The sequence below is a fragment of the Balaenoptera acutorostrata genome, chromosome 16, assembly GCF_949987535.1.
Source record: "Balaenoptera acutorostrata chromosome 16, mBalAcu1.1, whole genome shotgun sequence".
NCBI lineage: Eukaryota > Metazoa > Chordata > Mammalia > Artiodactyla > Balaenopteridae > Balaenoptera > Balaenoptera acutorostrata.
In genome coordinates, this window is record NC_080079.1 from 41383435 (window position 1) to 41397524 (window position 14090).

Genomic DNA, 14090 nt, shown 5'->3' on the forward strand with positions numbered 1-14090 from the left:
TGAGACTTATTTTAAAGCCACAATACTTAAGGCAGTGTGGTATTGATGTCAAGATAGGCAAACGGATCTATGGAACAGAATAAAGAGTGCCAAAATCAACCACACATATATTGCTGGCTTAGTCAGCTTGGGCTGCCATAACAAAATATCATACAGTGGGTGGCTTCAACAACAGAAGCTTATTTTCTCACAGTTCTGGAGGGTGGAAATCTGAGATCAGGGTGCCTACATGGTTGGGTTCTGGTGAGGACTCACTTCATGGCTTGCAGATGGCTGCCTTCTTGCTATGTGCTCACATGGCCATTCCTCAGCATGAGCACATGGAGAGAAAGAGTGCAAGCTTTCTGGTGTCACTTCTTATAAGGGCACTAATTCCATCATGAGTGCCCCACCCTTATGACCTCATCTAAACCTAGGTATCTCCCAAAGGCTCCATCTCTAAATACCATCGTACCGGGGATTAGGGCTTCATCATATGAATCGGTGGTAGTGGGGCACACAGTTCAGTCCATAGCATTTGTCAATTGATTCTCAATGGCAGTTCAAAGACAGTTCAGTTAAGAAAGGTCAGCCATGCACCATTTTCCATAAATGGTGTTGAAACAACTAAACATCCGTTAAATTTTTTTAAAAACTTGGCTCTATACCTTGCACCATATACAAAAATTAACTTAAAATGTATCATAGACCTCAATGTGAAACCGTAACTGTAAAATCTTTAGAAAAAAATGTAGGAGATAAATTTTGTGAACTTTGGTTAGGCAAGAATATATATATATACATACACACACACACACACACACACACTACCTAAACGTAATCCATAAAAGAAAAAAATATACTTCATTAAAATTATAAAATTCTGTTCTTTTAAAAACACTATCAGGAGTAGGAAAATAAAATGTTTTCTTCACAGACTGAGAGAAAATATTTGCAAAATCATATATACGAAAAAGGCTTGATTGCAGACTATATAAAGAAATCTCAAATCTCAATAATTAGGAAACAACCCAACTTTTAAATAGGCAAATGATTTGGACAGACATTTCATCAATAAAGAGAAACTGACCACAAATAAGCACATGAACATTTGCTCACCACGATTTGTCATTAAGATAATGCAAATTAAAACCACAATGTACATTGGAATGGCTAAAATTTAGAAGATGGTGGAGAGGATGTGGAGCAAGTAGAACTTTCGTATACTGCTGGGAGGGCAGTGACGAAAATGGAACCAACATTTTTGAAAACAGTTTCGCAGCTTCTTAAAAAGTTAAACGTATTATGTGCCACATTATTCATCCATCCCATTCCTAGCTATTTATATGAAACCTGAAAGCTTATGTCCATGAAAAGACTTGTCCACAAATGTTCATGACAGCTTTATTTGTAATATCCCCAAACTTGAAACAACCCAAATGTGTGTCAACAGATGAATGGATAAACAAATCATGGTATAGTCATACACTGAAGTACTTTTGAGCAATAAAAACAGTGAAGTATTGACATTCAACAACATAGAAGCATATCAAAGTAATTGTGATGAGTGAAATAAACCAGTTAAAAAAAGAGTACATACTGTGTGCTTCCATTTATATAAAATCTAGAAAATGCCAACTGATCTATAGTGACAGAAGGCAGGTCAGATTTTACCTAGGGAAGAGGAAAGACCCTTGCCTTCTCCAAGAGGAAATGGGTGTTTCCAAGCTGTTGACTTAATTCCCTACTTCAGCCTTTTTCTGAACAATAGTCATTGAAAGTATGGATTTATACATCTAGGTAAATAAGTTTAATACTAAGTAAAGAAATAATATACAAAATAAAGTGTATATTTTACATAAAGTGTTTATTATTGTACTGCTTAAAGTCATCTGAAGCAGCAGTGATCCTCACATTCCACATTAGGAAATGTAAACTATTTATTAAGACAGTTAAACCAGTATGCCTATATGTAACTACAGTACGTTATGCTACAAGATTTTAAATTTAAACAGCATGCACTTTAATGTTGCTCTCTTAAATTTGTCTAGTCACTCTTATCAAAAATGTATTGTTTACTGTTTGATGCTGAGATGTTTAAAGGTAAATAAGACTGATTTCCTGCCCTCCAAGATACTGTGCCAAATACTCTTACCTACGTTATTCTGTTTCATACTCACAGCAATCATTATTAGCCCCATTCTGCATGTGGGAAAACTGAGGCTCAGTGAGGTTAAGTGACCTGCACAAAGTCAGAGAGCTAAGTCAGCAGGAAGCTAGGGTTCAAACTCAAGTCCCTTTGGTCCCATGATATATTGCCTTTCAGTTGACCATACTGCAGTTACATGCAACAGTGACCAGGTGGGGACAGAATGGACATCCTAGGGAGTTCTCAGTGCTTGGGAGTTTAATTTTATTACTGTTGCCCTTTCCTCTCCAAATTAGGTATAACAACAGTACCCAGGAGAAAAGCATATAGCTGCTTTTTTTTTTTCTATTTTCTCATAGGTCATACTCTCCTGAGATACCCAAGACATTTGTCCTCTACCAATCCCCATGATTTAGATGATTGAGGCTCGCTTAGCATAAAAATACTTGTGGTTTCATCTTGGCGGAAAGCTCTAGTTTTCCATTGCCAATGGAAATGATTTTAGAGCAAATGGACCTATCCCTCACCCTTCTTTTCCCTTTAAGTGGCTGTAGAACCATTTCTAAAACTATCCCACAACGCAGATCTGTGGGTATTAAGAGTTTATCCTATAAGGTGTAATGACTGCCCTCCTGTTTTCCAAAATATTCCTGAGTGTTTGAGCTTAGTGATGCCCTCAGCATCAGTAGACGACAGTTGCCTGCTACCCAGATGGCTGACTGCCTCTCTCACTGTCTACTTAACATTTTTGCTGCAAACCTGCTCCCCATATGGGGAAACATGTTGGTTTGAAAGCAACATTTTCCACAAACATTCCTTAACAAGAATACAGGTTTTCTACCGCCCCCATCCATATGTATTTTTTCCCTTAGAAACATGGATTTGCTATCCTGGAGAAATGGATTTTTTTTTTTTTTTTTTACTTTAAGGCTTTTGAATTTATGTTACCAAACACAAATAGTCAAGAATTGTAAAACATGTGCCTGATGTTAACTTTTAAATTTGTGAATTTTAAAATTATGAACTTTGAATATCATATATTTTTCTTAATATATGGGGGGAAATAAAAGGTATGTTTCTTTATTTTTAAACCTACCTCAGAATAATCAGAATTTGAAATGATAGAAAATAATGGGTTTTAGAACCTTTGCTACTTACTATAAGCATTTGATATTTTGTATCTCTCTTAACTTCCTACATCCACAATCCATATACTACTATGTGGTAACATATGCTCTCCGTCGCTATGTGCACCTCATGAGCTCTGAAGATAAGCCAGCTGTCACACATATGAGACTACAATAGACCATATTTATTTTTATTAATTTCCATTTTAACTGGTATTTTTATTCAAAAGAAGACTGGATAAATTATTCTGTCACCAGCCACAACAAATTTCATTAATTTTCCATTTGCTAAAGTAGAGTGAGTAATTAAGAATTGGAATATGTCTTACAATTTCTCCTTCTAGCAATGTCTAAATATCCTGAAAAGAGTTGCTTAGCCAAATAATTTTATTTAAAGTAGCAAGACTATATGTTTGTGGAAATGGGAAATAACTTTAAGTGATTGATGAGATATTTTATATTTATAGATTTTATTATTCATTTCAAGATTCAGAGAGTGGATCATGGATCTCTGGGTCTCCCCTAAGAACAGAGTTGGTTACACTTATAGGCAAATACTATGACTGAGCAGTCTTGACTAGCTTTTTTCTTTCTTTCTCTAAAATGTATTATTTTCCCTTCAAACCAGTTACTCTGTTAAGAATACCGCATTTCCCTAGTCACCCTGGTGTGAAAGTTAAAGACAACCTCTGAAAGCCCCATCCCACCTCCTTGACATGACATAGCTCTCCCTCCATATTTTGACACCAAATTTTATGGACTATTTTTCCACAGTATTTCTCACATTTATTCCTTTCTCTCTTTTATCAATTTTCCTACCATAATTCAGATCTTTTCTTTACCTGTAACTGATGCTATTGGATTTGTTTTCTCATTCATCATATCCTAATATATCACAAATACCACAACACTGGCCAGGCAAATAGGATCCTTACTCTGTCCTGAGCTTTAGCTGTTCCCATTCTGGTCTTTCTCTGCCATACCTCTTTCCAAAGGAAAAGGAGTCTTCAGGGTCAGGGGAATGTGCCCACCTGGAGCATAAGCATCCCCTTCTAGACCATTCTTTAAGGGAGCAGGATAAGGGAGATGGGGTGGTAGGGTAAAAAGACATGTATACTTTTTTTTAAGTTGAAACATAGTTGATGTACCATACTAGTATTTTAGTTTTAGGGGTACTAAACAGTGATTTGACATTTGCATACATTATGAAATGATCACCACAGTAAGTCTAGTAACCATTTGTCCCCATAGAAACTTATAACAATATTATTAACTATATTCCTTATGCTGTATATTATATCTCTATGGATTATTTATTTTATAGCTGGAGGTTTGTACCTCTTAATTCCCTTAACCTATTTCACCTCCCACTCCCCTCTCCTCTGGCAACTACCCATTTGTTCTCTGTATCTATGAGTCTGTTTTTGTTTTGTTTTGTTTGTTTGTATTGTTTTTAGATTCCACATGTAAGTAAGATCATATAGTATTTGTCATTCTCTCTCTGACTTATTTCACTTAGCCTAATACCCTCAGATTCATCCATGTTGTTGCAAATGGCAAGATTTCATTCTTTTTATGTCTGAGTAATATTCCATTTTATGTATATACAACATCTTCTTTGTCCATTCATCTATCAAAGGACACAGGTTGCTTCCATATCTTGGCTACTGTAAATAATGCTGCAGTGAACATTGGGGTTCATATATCTTTTCAATTAGTGTTTTTGTTTTCTTTAGGTAAATACCCAGAAATGAAATTGCTGGATCATATGGCAGTTCCACTTTTTTTTTTCCTTTTTTCTTTTTCTCTTTCTATTTTTAATTTTTTGAGGAAACTCCATACTGTTTTCCACAATGACTGTACCAATTTACATTCCCAACAGTACATAAGAGTTCCATTTTTTCCACATCCTCATGAACACTTATTTATTGTCTTTTAATGATTACCATTTTTGTAGGTATGAGATGTTCACTCGTGGTTTTCATTTGCATTTCCCTGATGATTAGTGATGTTGAGCATCTGTTCATGTGTCTTTTGGCCATCTATATGTCCTCTTTGGAGAAAATGTCTATTCAGGTCCTCTGACCATTTTTTAGTTGAATTGTTTTTTTTTTTTGACGTTGAGTTCTATGAGTTCTTAGAATATTTTGGATATTAACACATTAGATACATCATTTACGAACATCTCCTATTCAGTAGGCTGCCTTTTCATTTTTGAATTTTATTTATTTTTTTATACAGCAGGTTCTTATTAGTCATCAATTTTATACACATCAGTGTACACATGTCAATCCCAGTCGCCTAATTCATCACACCACCACCTCCACCCCACCGCAGCTTTCCCCCATTGGTGTCCATACGTTTGTTCTCTACATCTGTGTCTCAATTTCTGCCCTGCACACCGGTTCGTCTGTACCATTTTTCTAGGCTCCACATATAGGCGTTAATATACGATATTTGTTTTCTTATTTCTGACTTACTTCACTCTGTATGACAGTCCCTAGATCCATCCACGTCTCAACAAATGACCCAATTTCATTCCTTTTTATGGCTGAGTAATATTCCATTGTATATATGTACCACATCTTCTTTATCCATTCATCTGTCAAAGGGCATTTAGGTTGCTTCCATGACCTGCCTATTGTAAATAGTGCTGCAATGAACATCGGGGTGCATGTGTCTTTTTGAACTATGGGTTTCTCTGGGTATATGCCCAGTAGTGGGATTGCTGGATCATATGGTAATTCTATTTTTAGTTTTTTAAGGAACCTCCATACTGTTCTCCAGAGTGGCTGTATCAATTTACATTCCCACCAACAGTGCAAGAGAGGTCCCTTTTCTCCACACCCTCTCCAGCATTTGTTGTTTGTAGATTTTCTGATGATGCCCATTCTAACTGGTGTGAGGTGATACCTCAATGTAGTTTTGATTTGCATTTCTCTAATAATTAGTGATGTTGAGCAGCTTTTCATGTGCTTCTTGGCTATCTGTATGTCTTCTTTGGAGAAATGTCTATTTAGGTCTTCTGCCCATTTTTGGATTGGGTTGTTTGTTTTTTTAATATTGAGCTGCATGAGCTGTTTATATATTTTGGAGATTAATCCTTTCTCTGTTGATTCATTTGCAAATATTTTCTCCCATTCTGAGGGTTGTCTTTTCATCTTGTTTATGGTTTCCATTGCTGTGCAAAAACTTTTAAGTTTCATTAGGTCCCATTTGTTTATTTTTGTTTTTATTTCCATTACTCTAGGAGGTGGATCAAAAAAGACCTTGCTGTGATTTATGTCAAAGAGTGTTCTTCCTATGTTTTCCTCTAAGAGTTTATAGTGTCCAGTCTTACATTTAGATCCCTAATCCATTTTGAGTTTATTTTTGTGTATGGTGTTAGGGAGTGTTCTAATTTCATTCTTTTACATGTAGCTGTCCAGTTCTCCCAGCACCACTTATTGAAGAGACTGTCTTTTCTCCATTGTATATCCTTGCCTCTTTTGTCATAGATAAGTTGACCATAGGTGTGTGGGTTTATCTCTGGGCTTTCTATCTTGTTCCATTGATCTATGTTTCTGTTTTTGTGCCAGTACCATATTGTCTTGATTAATGTAGCTTTGTAGTATAGTCTGAAGTCAGGGAGCCTGATTCCTCCAGCTCCGTTTATCTTTCTCAAGATAGCTTTGACTCTTCAGGGTCTTTTGTGTCTCCATACAAATTTTAAGATGATTTGTTCTAGTTCTGTAAAAAATGCCATTGGTAATTTGATAGGGATTGCATTGAATCTGTAGATTGCTTTGGGTAGTATAGTCATTTTCACAATGTTGATTCTTCCAATCCAAGAACATGGTATATCTCTCCATCTGTTGGTATCATCTTTCATTTCTTTCATCAGTTTCTTATAGTTTTCTGCATACAGGTCTTTTGTCTCCCTAGGTAGGTTTATTCCTAGGTATTTTATTCTTTTTTTTGCAATGGTAAATGGGAGTGTTTCCTTAATTTCTCTTTCAGATTTTTCATCATTAGTGTATAGGAATGCAAGAGATTTCTGTGCATTAATTTTGTATCCTGCAACTTTACCAAATTCATTGATTAGCTCTAGTAGTTTTCTGGTGGCACCTTTAGGATTCTCTATGTATAGTATCATGTCATCTGCAAACAGTGACAGTTTTACTTCTTCTTTTCCAATTTGTATTCCATTTATTTCTTTTTCTTCTCTGATTGCCGTGGCTAGGACTTCCAGAACTATGTTGAATAATAGTGGTGAGAGTGGACATCCTTGTCTTGTTCCTGATCTTAGAGGAAATGCTCTCAGTTTTTCACCATTGAGAATAATGTTTGCTGTGGGTTTGTTGTATATGGCCTTTATTATGTTGAGGTAGGTTCCCTCTATGCCCACTTTCTGGAGAGTTCTTATCATAAATGGGTGTTGAATCTTGTCAAAAGCTTTTTCTGCATCTATTGAGATGATCATATGGTTTTTATTCTTCAGTTTGTTAATATAGTGTATCACATTGATTGATTTGTGTATATTAAAGAATCCTTGCATCCCTGGGATAAATCCCACTTGATCATGGTGTATGATCCTTTTAATGTGTTGTTGGATTCTGTTTGCTAGTATTTTGTTGAGGATTTTTGCATCTATATTCATCAGTGATATTGGTCTGTAATTTTCTTTTTTTGTAGTATCTTTGTCTGGTTTTGGTATCAGGGTGATGGTGTCCTCATAGAATGAGTTTGGGAGTGTTCCTTCCTCTGCAATTTTTTGGAAGAGTTTGAGAAGGATGGGTGTTAGCTCTTCTCTAAATGTTTGATAGAATTCACCTGTGAAGCCATCTGGTCCTGGACTTTTGTTTGTTGGAAGATTTTAAATCACAGTTTCAATTTCATTACTGTGATTGTTCTGTTCATATTTTCTGTTTGTGCCTGGTTCAGTCTTGGAAGGTTATACCTTTCTAAGAATTTGTCCATTTCTTCCAGGTTGTCCATTTTATTGGGATAGAGTTGCTTGTAGTAGTCTCTTAGGATGCTTTGTATTTCTGTGGTGTCTGTTGTAACTTTTCCTTTTTCATTTCTAATTTTATTGATTTGAGTCCTCTCCCTCTTTTTCTTGATGAGTCTGGCTAATGGCTTATCAATTTTGTTTATCTTCTCAAAGAACCAGCTTTTGGTTTTATTGATCTTTGCTATTGTTTTCTTTGTTTCTATTTCACTTATTTCTGCTCTTTTCTTTATGATTTCTTTCCTTCTGCTAACTTTGGGTTTTGTTAGTTCTTCTTTCTTTAGTTCCTTTAGGTGTAAGGTTAGATTGTTTACTTGAGATTTTTCTTGTTTCTTTAGGTAGGCTTGTATAGCTATAAACTTCCCTCTTAAGACTGCTTTTGCTGCATCCCATAGGTTTTGGATCGTCGTGTTTTCATTGTCATTTGTCTCTAGGTATTTTTTGATTTCCTCTTTGATTTCTTCAGTGATCTCTTGGTTATTTAGTAATGTATTGTTTAGCCTACATATGTTTGTGTTTCTTACGTTTTATTCCCTGTAATTCATTTCTAATCTCATAGCGTTGTGGTCAGAAAAGATGCTTGATATGATTTCCATTTTCTTAAATTTACTGAGGCTTGATTTGTGACCCAAGATGTGATCTATCCTGGAGAATGTTCCGTGCGCACTTGAGAAGAAAGTGTAATCTGCTGTGTTTGGATGGAATGTCCTATAAATACTAGTTAAATCTATCTGGTCTATTGTGTCATTTAAGGCTTCTGTTTCCTTATTAATTTTCATTTTGGATGATCTGTCCATTGGTGTAAGTGAGGTGTTAAAGTCCCCCACTATTATTGTGTTACTGTCGATTTCCTCTTTTATAGCTGTTAGCAGTTGCCTTATGTATTGAGATGCTCCTATGTTGGATGCATATATATTTATAATTGTTATATCTTCTTCGTGGATTGATCCCCTGATCATTATGTAGTGTCCTTCCTTGTCTCTTGTAACATTCTTTATTTTAAAGTCATTTTATCTGATATGAGTATAGCTACTCCAGCTTTGTTTTGATTTCCATTTGCATGGAATACCTTTTTCCATCCCCTCACTTTCAGTCTGAATATGTCCCTAGGTCTCAAGTGGGTCTCCTGTAGAGCATATATATGGGCCTTGTTTTTGTATCCATTCAGCAAGCCTGTGTCTTTTGGTTGGAGCATTTAATCCATTCACGTTTAGGATAATTGTCGATATGTATGTTCCTATGACCATTTTCTTAATTGTTTTGGGTTTGTTTTTGTAGGTCTTTTTCTTCTCTTGTGTTTCCCACTTAGAGAAGTTCCTTTAGCATTTGTTGTAGAGCTGGTTTGGTGGTGCTGACTTCTCTTAGCTTTTGCTTGTCTGTAAAGCTTTGGATTTCTCCATCAAATCTGAATGAGATCCTTGCTGGGTAGAGTAATCTTGGTTGTAGGTGCTTCCCTTTCATCACTTAAAGTATATCATGCCACTCCCTTCTGGCTTGTAGAGTTTCTGCTGAGAAATCAGCTGTTAATCTTATGGGAGTTCCCTTGTATGTTATTTGTCATTTTTCCCTTGCTGCTTTTAATAATTTTTCTTTGTCTTTAATTTTTGCCAGTTTGATTACTATGTGTCTCAGCGTGTTTCTCCTTGGGTTTATCCTGTATGGGACTCACTGCGCTTCCTGGACTTGGGTGGCTATTTCCTTTCCCATGTTAGGGAAGTTTTCGACTATAATCTCTTAAAATATTTTCTCTGGTCCTTTCTCTCTCTCTTCTCCTTCTGGGACCCCTATAATGCGAATGTTGTTGCGTTTAATGTTGTCCCAGAGGTCTCTTAGGCTGTCTTCATTTCTTTTCATTCTTTTTTCTTTGTTCTGTTCTGCAGCAGTGAATTCCACCATTCTGTCTTCCAGGTCACTTATCCATTCTTCCACCTCAGTTATTCTGCTATTGATTCCTTCTAGTGTAGTTTTCATTTCAGTTATTGTATTGTTCATCTCTGTTTGTTTCTTCTTAAATTCTTCTAGGTCTTTGTTAATCATTTCTTGCATCTTCTCCATCTTTGCCTCCATTCTTTTTCCGAGGGCCTGGATCATCTTCACTATCATTATTGTGAATTCTTTTTCTGGGAGGTTGCCTATCTCCACTTCATTTAGTTGTTTTTCTGGGGTTTTATCTTGTTCCTTCATCTGGTACATAGCCCTCTGCCTTTTCATCTTGTCTATCTTTCTGTGAATGTGGTTTTTGTTCCACAGGCTTCAGGATTGTAGTTGTTATTGCTTCTGCTGTCTGCCCTCTGGTGGATGAGGCTATCTAAGAGGCTTGTGCAAGTTTTCTGATCAAGAAACACATCTTGCACACGTGGCTGTAGGTAAGAGGCCTCAGTTCCTTGCCACATGGATCTCTCCTTAGGGCTGCTTGAGTGTCCTCATGACATGGCAGCTGGCTTACCCCAGGATGAGTGATCTGGCCCTTGGTCCCAAGGACTGTCGCAGGTTCGGCTCTGCCTTTTCATTTTGTTGATAGTTTCTTTTACTATGCAGAAAAGAAAAAAAACCTTTTTAGTTTTATATACTTCCACTTGTTTATTTTTTATTTTATTGCCCTTGCCTAAGGAGACAGATTCATAAAATATTGATAAGAATGATGTCCAAGATCATACTGCCTGTGTTTTCTTCTAGAAGTTTTGTGGTTGCAGGTCTTACATTGAAGTCTTTAGTTCATTTTGAATTTTTTTTATTGGGTATGTGAAATTACCCCTGTTTGATTGTTTTGCATGTAGTTGTCCAATATTCCCAACACCATTTATTGAAGAGGCTGTGTATTCCCCATTGTATATTCTTGTTTGCTTTGTCATAGATTAGTTGACCATATAAGTGTAGGTTTATTTTGGGGCTCTGTATTCTGTTCCATTAATCTATATGTCTGTTTTTATGCCAATACTATACTGTTTGATTACTTCAGCTTTGCAGTATAGTTTGAAATCAGGGAGTGTGATACCTTCAGCTTTGTTCTTCATTCTTAAGATTATTTTGGCTATTTGGAATCTTTTGTGTTTCCATACAAATTTTAGAGTTATTTATGCTGGTTCTTCAAAATATACCACTGGTATTTTGATGGGGATTGCACTGAATTTGTAGATTGCTTTGAGTACTATGAACATCTTAGCAATATTAATTCTTCAAATTCATGAGCATAGTATATCTTTTTGTTTGTTTCTGTCTTCTTTAATTTCTTTCATCATTGTTTTTTAATTTTCAGAGTATAAGTCTTTTACCTGTTTGGTTAGATTTATTTCTTGGTATTTTATTCTTTTTATGCAATTGTTAATGGGATTGTTTTCTTAATTTCTCTTTCTGATGTTTGTTATTAGTGTATAGAAACACAGCAGATTTATGTATATTAACTTTGTATCCTGAAACTATACTGAATTTATTTATTACTCATAATAGTAAATCATTTTTGGTAGTATCTTTAGTATAATTTCATCTGAAAACAGTGACAGTTTTACTACTTCCTTTCCAATTTGGATTACTTTTATTTCTTGTCTGATTGCTGTGTCTAAGACTTCCAATACTATGTTGAATGAAAGTGGCGAGAGTGGACATCCTTGTCTTTTCCTCATCTTAGAGGAAATGCTTTCAGCTTTTTACTGTTGAGTATGACATAAGCTGTGGGCTTTTCATAAGTGGTCTTTATGATGTTCACATGTTTTGCTTTATACCCACTTTGCTGACATTTTTTTTTAATCATAAACCAATGTTGAATTTTCTTCAAAGCTTTTTTTGCATTTATTGAGATTATCATATAATTCTTACCTTTCATTTGTTAAGGTGGTATATCACATTGATTGTTTTGCAGATATTGAACCATACTTGCATGCCTGGGATAAATCCCACTTGGTCATCTTTTTTGATCCTTTTAATGTATTGTTGAATTCAGTTTGCTAATATTTTGTTGAGGATTTTTGCATCTATGTCCATCAGGGATATTGGCGTATTTTTTGTGTGTGTGTGGTCCTTGTTTGGTTTTGGTATCAGGGTGATGCTGGCCTCATAGAATGAGTTTAGTGCATTCCTTCCTCTTCAATTTTTTGGAATAGTTTTAAAAAGGATGAGTGTTAAGTCTTTTTTAAATGTTTAGTAGAACTCACCTGTGAAGCCATCTGGCCCTGGACTTTTTTATTTTATTTTTTTAACTGATTCAATTTTTTTTTTTACTGGTAATCAGTCTGTTAAGATTTTCTGTTTCTTCCTGACTCAGTCTTGGGAAACTGTACATTTCTAGGAATTTATCTACTTCTTCTAGGCTGTCCAATTTGTTGGTATATAATTTGTCATAGTAATCTCTTAGGATCCTTTGTATTTTTGTGTTGTCAGTTATAGTCGTGTCTCCTCTTTTGTTTCTGATTTTATTGGTTTGGGCCCTCACTCTTTTTTCTTGATGACTCTGGGTAAAGGTTTATGAGTTTTTTGTCTTTTCAAAGGACCAACTCTTAGTTGCATTGATGTTTTCTATTGTTTCTAAAGTCTCTGTTTTATTTATTCCTGCTTTGGTCTTTAAGATTTCTTTTCTTCCACTAACTTTGGCTTTTGTATGTTTTTCTTTTTCTAGTTCTTTTAGGTGTAAGTTTAGGTTGTTTATTTGAGATTTTCCCTATTTCCCAAGGTAGGCTTGTATTGCTATAAACTTCCCTCGTAGGACTGCTTTTGCTATATCCCATAGATTTTGGACGGTTATGTTTCCATTTTCTTTTGTCTCCAGGTATTTTATGATTTCCTCTCTGACTTTTTCACTGATCCATTTGTTGTTTAGTAGCATGTTGTTTAGACTCCATGTGTTTGTGTTTTTATCAGTTTTCTTTTAGTTGAATTCTAGTTTCATACAATTGTGATTGGAAAAGATGCTTAATATTTCAGTCTTCTTACATTTTTTGAGTCTTGTTTTGCGGCCTAGCATGTGATCTGTTCTGGAGATTTGTTCCATGTGCATATGAAAAGAATGTGTATGCTGCTGTTTTTGGATGAAATGTTCTATATATGTCTTTCAAGTCTATCTGGTCTAATATGACATTTTAGCCAGTGTTGCCTTATTGATTTTCTGCCTGGATGATCTGTACATTGATGTACATGGGATGTGGAAGTCCCCTACTATTATTGTATTACTATCAATTTATTTATGTTTGTTAATATTTGCTTTATGCATTTAGGTCCTCCTGTGTTGGGTGCATATTTATTTACAGTTATTATATCTTCTTCTTGGATTGATCCCTTGATCATTATGTAATGCCTTCTTTGTCTCCTGTTACAGTCTTTGTTTTAAAGTCCCTTTTGTCTGATATAAGTATTTCTACCCCAACCTTCTTTTTGTTTCCATTTTCATGGAATACCTTTTACCATTTCCTCACGTTTAGCCTGTGTGTGCCTAATCTGAAGTGAGCCTTTTATGCTGTAGGCAGCATATACAGGCACACCTTGTTTTATTGTGCTTCTCTTTTATTTTATTTTTTTTTACAATTGAAAGTTTGTGGCAACCCTGCATCAAACACATCTGTTGGCATCATTTTTTTTTGCAGAATTTGCTCGCTTCATGTTTCTGCAACATTTTGGTAATTCTCATAATATTTCAAACTTTTTAGTCCTTTTTATATTTGTTATAGTGATCTTTGATCAGTGGTTTTTGATGCTAGTGTTGCAAAAAATATGACTTGTTCAGATGATGTTATCTTTATTTCTTACTGAAGTATAGTTGATTTACAATATTATATTAGTCAGGTGCACAACATAGTGATTCAATATTTTTATAGATTGTACTCTAAAATTACAATACTACTAAAAATAATCACTATAT

At 35.2% G+C, this 14090-nt stretch overlaps 1 protein-coding gene across 2 annotated transcripts in view; it reads left to right on the forward strand.

The window, feature by feature from the left end:
- The window catches only part of PRKG1 (protein kinase cGMP-dependent 1), a 1261642-nt gene that overhangs the window by 1059977 nt on the left and 187575 nt on the right, over positions 1–14090 (forward strand). The window lies entirely within an intron of this gene.